The sequence below is a fragment of the Lathyrus oleraceus genome, chromosome 3 (assembly GCF_024323335.1).
Source record: "Lathyrus oleraceus cultivar Zhongwan6 chromosome 3, CAAS_Psat_ZW6_1.0, whole genome shotgun sequence".
In the NCBI taxonomy this organism is placed as follows: domain Eukaryota; kingdom Viridiplantae; phylum Streptophyta; class Magnoliopsida; order Fabales; family Fabaceae; genus Lathyrus; species Lathyrus oleraceus.
Window position 1 is genome coordinate 160,445,217 of NC_066581.1, and position 8,085 is coordinate 160,453,301.

Here is an 8,085-nt window from a genome sequence, read left to right on the forward strand (position 1 = left end):
TCATCCTCAAATCAACACAACTTCATTGTTAAACCTACACAACTTCATTATATTACTATGTCATTTGCACCCAAATATATTATCAATGCTCATTTCAACGGTGAGACATATGAGTGTGATGTATACATGTTGAATTTTTGAAACACCGATACTATATGGTTTACGATCAAGAGAAAGTCAAATTTCTTGCATTTGAAAAAACGAATAGAATCGTGCCTAGAATCTGGTCTCGTGTCTCAAATCACGTACCAGAATCCAATTTATTTCCAAAACAATCAATGTAAATTTTACTCGCTAAGGGTGTGAGACAATGAATATGTTGAATATATGTTTGTTTGTCACGAACATTCTAGTTGCAACTCTATTGAGTTATATATTAATCTCCAACAAATTATACCATTTAAACAATCTCAGATAACTAATCAAACTGAATTTGATGAATTTGATTCAGAAGACTCAGATGAAGCCGACCTAGAAGTAGAAGCAGAAGTCAACATCGTTGATGATGAAGAAGAAGAAACCGAGACATAGGGCGATCATATGTTGAACAACATCATTGAAGACGACGATCATCCATCACCATTACCTCCCAGTCATGTATATAATCCGCCTTAACATATGCCAAACATGGACTTGCATGGCGATGAAACATCCAACGGTGTTTTTTATAACTCGTATCCATGATCATACGGTGAGTTAAAAGTGGGAGACACGTTCCGCACTAAAGAAGAATGTGTGCGAGCTATGAAATTTTTTCACATGGATAACTCTGTTGATTTCACCGTAAAATGAACAGACTCAAGAAGGTATGTCACTGAATATCGTAACATCCTTTGCATGTTTCAGTTTGTTGCGTCTCACAAGAAAAAAAGCGATTCTTGGGAGATAGCTTCTATAGACCCACCTCACAGTTGCATTTCCACTAATGTTGTATAAGATCACCGAAAATTAAGTGTTGAATTGATATGTCAAGACATTTTTCCGCTTGTTAACAAAGACCCATCAGTGAAGGTGAGTGTAGTAATATCTCATATCGTCACAAGATATAATTATACTCTTTCTTACAAGAAAGTGTGGATTGGAAGGACAAATACTATTGAATAGGTATTCGGCAATTGGGAGGATTCATACAAAGAATTGTCATGGTTTTTATGGGCACTTAAAACATACGCATCGGGAACTGTTGCAATTATGGAGACATTGCCAGCATTTACAGCAAACAGAACTTCTGTTGCTGGAAATAAAATTTTCCACCGCCTCTTTTGGGCGTTTCAACCATACATCAAAGGTTTTGCATTCTGCAAACCTATTATTTAAATTGATGGAACATGGTTGTTACACAAGACGACAACAATAATGTCTTTCCCATTGTCTTTGCTCTGGTTGAAGGTGAAATCGTTGGTGGATGGGGTTTCTTCCTTAGTCATCTCAGAACACATATAGCTCCATAAGCCAATCTCTGTTTGACTTTAGATAGACATGCTGCCATTGAAAGTGCTTATAGTAAGCATGATAACGGGTGACAAAATCCTCCTTCTACCCATGTCTATTTCATTAGACATATCGCATAAAACTTCATGTGTGCAATCAAAGACAAGAACCTTCGCAAAAAAGTGGTGAATGTAGGGTATGCTCTAACTCAGCCGTCATTTCAACATTACCCTGATGAAATTAGATTGTCTAATGCAGATGCAGAAATGTGGGTGGATAACATACCATTAGAGCAGTTGACAATGGCATTTGACAAAGGTTGCCGATGAGGCCACATGACAACAAATCTTATGGAATGCATGAACGACGTATTCAAAGACATTAGAAATCTACCAATACCCGCATTGGTCACAATAACCTATTTTAGCTTGGCATCTATCTTCGCAACCAAATGTGAAAGATGGAGTGCAGTGTTAATGTCATGTCAATTATTCAGTGAATGTTGTATGAAAGTGATGAAAGAGAAAACTATCAAAGCTAGCACACACGCGGTTACAATCTTTGACCGTCATAGGCAAAATTTAAGTGTACAGGAAACAATGGACCATAATGAGGGGAGACCAAATTTATCTTATGATGTCAGCCTAAACAGAAGTTGGTGCGACAGTGGAAAGTTATGGGCTTTCCGTATTCCTTGTTCTGATGTCATTGTGGCACACACACATACTCGTCAGGACGTTTACATCCGTCTATCCGATGTTTACAAGGCTATTACTGTCATGCATGTCTATAACTATTGTACCCCTAAATTTGCCTTCCCTTTTCTCACCTATGTATCTAATCACTTGATCAAGAGATGACTTGCATACATCCATAACTCATCCACATACATCATTCCTCATGAATTCAAAAGAAAATTGGGCCCAGGAAGCCAGGGTTCACACAGGTATCAAAGTCCAAAAGCATGGGTTGGTCACATCATCAGCATAACATGTGAAACCCTAATGAGGGTGGTGAAGGTTTGACTTCAACAAAGTTGTGACTAGACAACTTAGGGCATTCAAAACCCTAATTTCTCAAGGCAGGATCTCTTGGAGCTTCCCTAGGCCCCATCTTTGTCTCCAAAGCCCTATTCAGGAGATGGTAATCAAAGGAACTTGCTGGCTTTGATTGTGTATTCATTGGCAATTTGCTTGACCTAGTTTGGAGCCTTGATCTTAGTTCAAAGTCTTTGGTGCTTTTCATTTGGTTGTGGACACATCTTTGGTCCTGGTCATCTGAACAATTAAACCCCTGTGTTTCAAGCCACTTGTTGGTCATGCCATTGGTTCATGGACAATTTGTCAAAACCCTAGCCTTGTGGTCTCATTTGATGGTTTTGTTCACTATTAGTCAAGTTATTTTTCAAAAAGTCCAACATCCAAGTCATAAAACAAGACAGTTTGGAAACCAATTTCAATCATTTTTCAAACCGTTCCAATCCATTTCATCCATTTTAAACCATTACATATGATTTAATACAAGAAAATACAAATTTGGCATTTTTGACCAACTGTTGACTTTTTGGTCAACTTTGACCAAAGTCAACCCAAATCCATTAAACCCTAAATTCATCCATAATTGTCCATTAAATATCCATTTACAAAGAAATCACAAAGAAAATACATTTTGACCATTTGTTGACTTTGGTCAACAATTGACTTTTTGGTCAACTTTGACCAAAGTCAACCCTCACTTGCTTTTGCCCATCCAAACTTGGTCTGGCCCTTTTACTTCAATGTACATCCCATCCTCATGTTTGTTGATGTTTTCTTGGTAGCTTCCATTACTAGTAACACATATGGTGCACCATGACTTTGTAGCTTTTGGACCATTAACCATTTGCCATTGGCCTACCCTTAACTAATGACCAAGGAATCCTCTAACAGTCCAACCATGTCAGTGCTTATCACCATTGGCTTGAACCAAGAAATAGCTCACCATACATGCTTGATCCACTAGCCCTATTGCCCTTTGTTTTGCCTTGCTGCTATTGGACAAAGGCATGAGGAGTGTGCTACAAAAGTGCCTGCTGCTAGATGAAACCTTGCCCAGGCCAAATGCAACCACCAAAGTCCCAGTTAGCATGGAAGAATGGAAGGAGTTGTGTACAACAAAGGTTTCACTCACCAAATGGTCTTGTAACCACACGATGCACACTCTTGCCAAACAACATGATTACCAAACATGCATCAAAACAACAGCCTGCCCAAAAGGGATCAAAGCAACTAAGGTACATGGCATTGGAAACCTAAACATGTTGACTTGCTTTCAACAACAAACAATACTACAATAACAGACCAAGTCAATCAACAAGTCATACCAGCAGTCAAGTTGCAGTGCAAACAAACCACCCTCCAAGGTATCAGCTATAGTGAAGCATCAATGCACCATGACACTACCTTGTTGCAGGTGCTAGCCTGCTACTGATCAAATCCTGCAGCAAAACAAGACAAACAGACTCAGTTACCATGGCGATTTAGTATTTGTTCTAGTTGGTGTCATGGTTCAGGCACAACAACAACAAGGCATAACAGCTACAAAGAACTACAATGGTGGAAAGCACTTAACATGTTTCAGTCATAACAGTTCCATAGTCCAAACAGCTCCATTGGCTCCAACCCTATGTCATACCAGCTTGCAGCATTTCTTTGTGACCTGTCAATGTGAACCTGCAAGGCCAAAGCAACTTCACACATTGAAGCATCCATCCATGTTTACCATAATGTTATTGTCTATACCAGGGTGCATACTAGCTGAACCAGGCCAGTGATCCTGCTGCAAAACCAAGACAGAAATAATCAGACATGAAGTTTGCAATGCACTCAAGGCAATAACAACATAAATCACAGCCTATGATACCTAGATCAGTATGGATGGGCATAAACTAGATGATAGCAATTTGATCTTACACATGGGAATTGAAACAAGCCATGCAACTAAGGTTCTTAGTGAAAGCAGGCAAGTTGTTCAGTCCAAAACAACATGAAATAAATTGGCAAATGCAATCCATCATCAGTGGAAATGCTGAACCTATTTGAAACCCTGTTGCTGAAGCAAATTGAAGCCAAGCCAAACCTCCAAAGCCTGTGTCAAGCATAACAGGCATCAAGAGTTATCAATTCAGACATGTAAACCAATCATACAACTAACTACTTGAAACTCACCATCACAAGGATAAGTCCTGCACCAACAAAACAGTTACCAAGTCTAAAATACTGTTGAGGCTGGCTACTGAATTTAATGTCATTGTCCTGAACTGTGAACTACTAACACAATGAGTTTACTTGGATTTGAAAGCAAGGGGCATTGGCCATGTATCCTGCAACCAGCATGAGCTTTGCACACAAAGTCCATGATGAACCACTCACCTGCTGAACTGAAAAATGGTCATGACAATGTGCACACCTTGGAGCCAAATAGTTTCCAAGCTTGCATCATAGACTACCATGGCTAAGCCTTAAGTTTGAACATGAGAGAAACAAGCGAGGGCAAGGAGGTGAGTGCAAACAGTGAGAGTTAAACCTATGAAACATTGATCCACACACTGCAGGAAACATCAACCACAACCTGCATCAACAGGAACATAAGCATACCAAATATGATCACCAAATCATTGCAATATAACAGGGCATGGTTTAACAAGATGACCTACCAACTCAATGTGCACAAGTGCTAGCCATTGAACCTCCCAAGCAAGCATATCACAGGCCATGGTACCATGAGTTAGATTCAATGAACAGGATCAAAGTCTGCAGTAAAAAAGCATGAGCCGTTAGTGGAGCATATGAAAGATGAAAGAAAAGGAGATGCACATGTTAAGCTTGTAAGACATTGAATCAAAGCATAGGCTAAACATCACAAAATGCAAACCAAAACACACTTGCACTCAATGACCAGTTCAGTAGGTTACCTCTAATTCATTGGTTTAATCCTAAGTCTAAAGCTACCTGCTACAGCCAGTGCACATCCAAAAATCATTAACCTTCTTGCTTCATCATTTCAAGCCAAGTGAAGTCACTTAAACTCCACTGGTAACTTGGACAACAGGTCATTAAAAATCACTCCATCACAACTCCAACCTCCTTCTAACCTACAACAACCAATGAGAATCCTTTTCATTCACTCATTAACTAATTTTAACCAACTGAGTTGATTCTAACTAACTGAGTTTCACCATGAACTCAGTGAGTTGAATGCAACTAACTCCTAGCCTAAATATAACAGTTCCAATCCTAACTCCAATCCAAAAACAATTCCAAACCTAGACTCTATATAAATAGTTCATCACATCATTTTTCATCACTTTGGAACCCTGCGAATTTTGAGCAATCTCCCTGCAACCTCTCTCACCCTCACCAAAGCTCTCTCATTCTCTCTCACAGAAAAGCCATTGAAGCTTCATATTAAAGCTTCAATTCAGCTTGAGCTAATCCACTTCACACTCTGTTATCAAGTTTCAGAAGAAGAAGAAGGAGACGAAAAGAAGAAGAAGAAGGAAGAGTCAAGGTCATAAAACTTACCGGCGAATTCTCCAATCATCTTCTCCGATATGTCATTTAAAATTTGTTATCATTTTCTTGCTCTGATTATACCGGAACGTAGCATTTAGGTTGAGTAGTGAAACCCCCATGGTGTTAGGCATTAATCTTCAGTGAGTGTCGTTTAATTAGACTTTGAGTAGGCTAGGGTTCTTCCTTTGTTAGGAGTGATTCCACGAATCCTTTGAATGTTGCTCGATTTTAGTACCATAGGTGTGTTCAGCATGTAGTTATGTTTAGATTGGTGGTGCTGGTTAGGTAAAAGCTGACACCGGCGCCGGCGACGGCCGCTGGTGCGATGGACCAAGGAGGAGAAACGGTGAGATAGTGTAGTAAGGTTGTGCGCACGTTTAATTCAGTTTGACTCTGTTGACTTGTCTAAGTCAACAAAGGTGAGTTGAGTGGGCTTATGTGCTCAGGCCCAACGAATATCCCTATTTACACACTAGTTCTCATTGATACACCCCTTGTTTAGTGAAGTAATTGGGATTGGGCTTCATTAGGCCCATTAGTATTTTTACTAGATTCCCACGTGATTTATGGTACACCTCCATGTTGTGGAGGGTTTAGACATGGTTTGGGCCCAGACGGCCCATTCCCATTCCACTAGTGTACCCCCTGTGTTTTTTGTTTGGATTTTCCCTGGCTGAACAAAAAGCAGTGATGGGCTCAACTGGCAGCCCATTACCCTGAACTCAATCTACACCCCATTCAGCAAATACACCCTATTTTCTATTTTATTTGTTTCCTTTTCTTTTTATTTTACACTTTAATTGGGATAACTAGGATAATATTAGATTAATTAGGATGGTAAATCTTGATCATTAGGACATTAGAATTTAGTTAGAATTTCCATTAGAATTTAATTAGAATTTCCATTAGAATTTAATTAGAATTTCCATTAGAATTAATTAGAATTTTTCCTTAGGATTTTAATTAGGAATTTCAATTAGACTTTGACTAAATTTAGAATTACACCATTCTCAATATTAGGATTAGAATTCAACTTTAGGTTAGAATCCCTTCTAGGTCACAAATAGAATTAGACATATTTCATTATTGACCAATTAGCCCTTATGGACCTTATTTTGGTATTTTTGTGTTGAAATTGCATGTTCCCTTTAGGATTAGCATGCAATTAATTGTAGGACTTAACATAGAATTTTAATCATGATTTTTATCAATATTTTGACATGCTCCCTTAGGATTTCTAATCTAACTTAGAATATTCAACCAATTTCTAACGCATGATCCCTTAGGTTAGTTCTAACAATTACTAACTTCAATTAGATTCAAAATTAGTTCCCTTCAAAACTAAAATCCAAACCCCCGATTAAATTGATCAAAAGCAATTTTGATTAATTAAATCCTTTGAACTTGTATAATCCCCTAGTCTAATTGAGTGACCAAAAGACCCTTGGTCACTTAGTAGGACTTTTCTTTCATGCTGTGGAGCTCAAGGCCTCAAATCAAGATCTACAATCAAGGCATCCTCAGTCACATCAAGCAGTGGATTATTCAAGCACATCAAAGGTGGCGTCTTCAACACTTGTTAAATCATAGTTATAAGAGTGTGACACGAGCCTTAAGCAATAGAGAAGGAGTGAGACTAGAGTATTCCTACCCCCATTCTGAGTATCTTTGGGTATGAGACGTATGACACAACGCTCATCGTATTCACCTCTATTCATAGACTTTAGCACAATTCTAACCATACAATTGACAAGTCTATCTTCACAAAGCAAAAACAACAAAAGCAAGGACTACATTAACAATTTATCAATCATGAATCAAGTAGTACAATACGAGCCTTAAGTAATGGAGAAGGAGTGGGACTGGAGTATTCCTACCCCCATTCTGAGTATCTTTGGGTATGGGACGTATGACCCAGTGCTCATCGTATTCACCTCCGTTCATAGACTTTAGTATGATTTGAATCGAACCATTGATAAAGTCTTCATCTTCCCTACAAGAAACAACTACAAAGACTCTTCTCTCTTCACTTGAAAGTTAGTGTGATTCTCATCATCCAGTAACTATCAAGTCTATCCATTCTTCATTCAATTCAATCTCA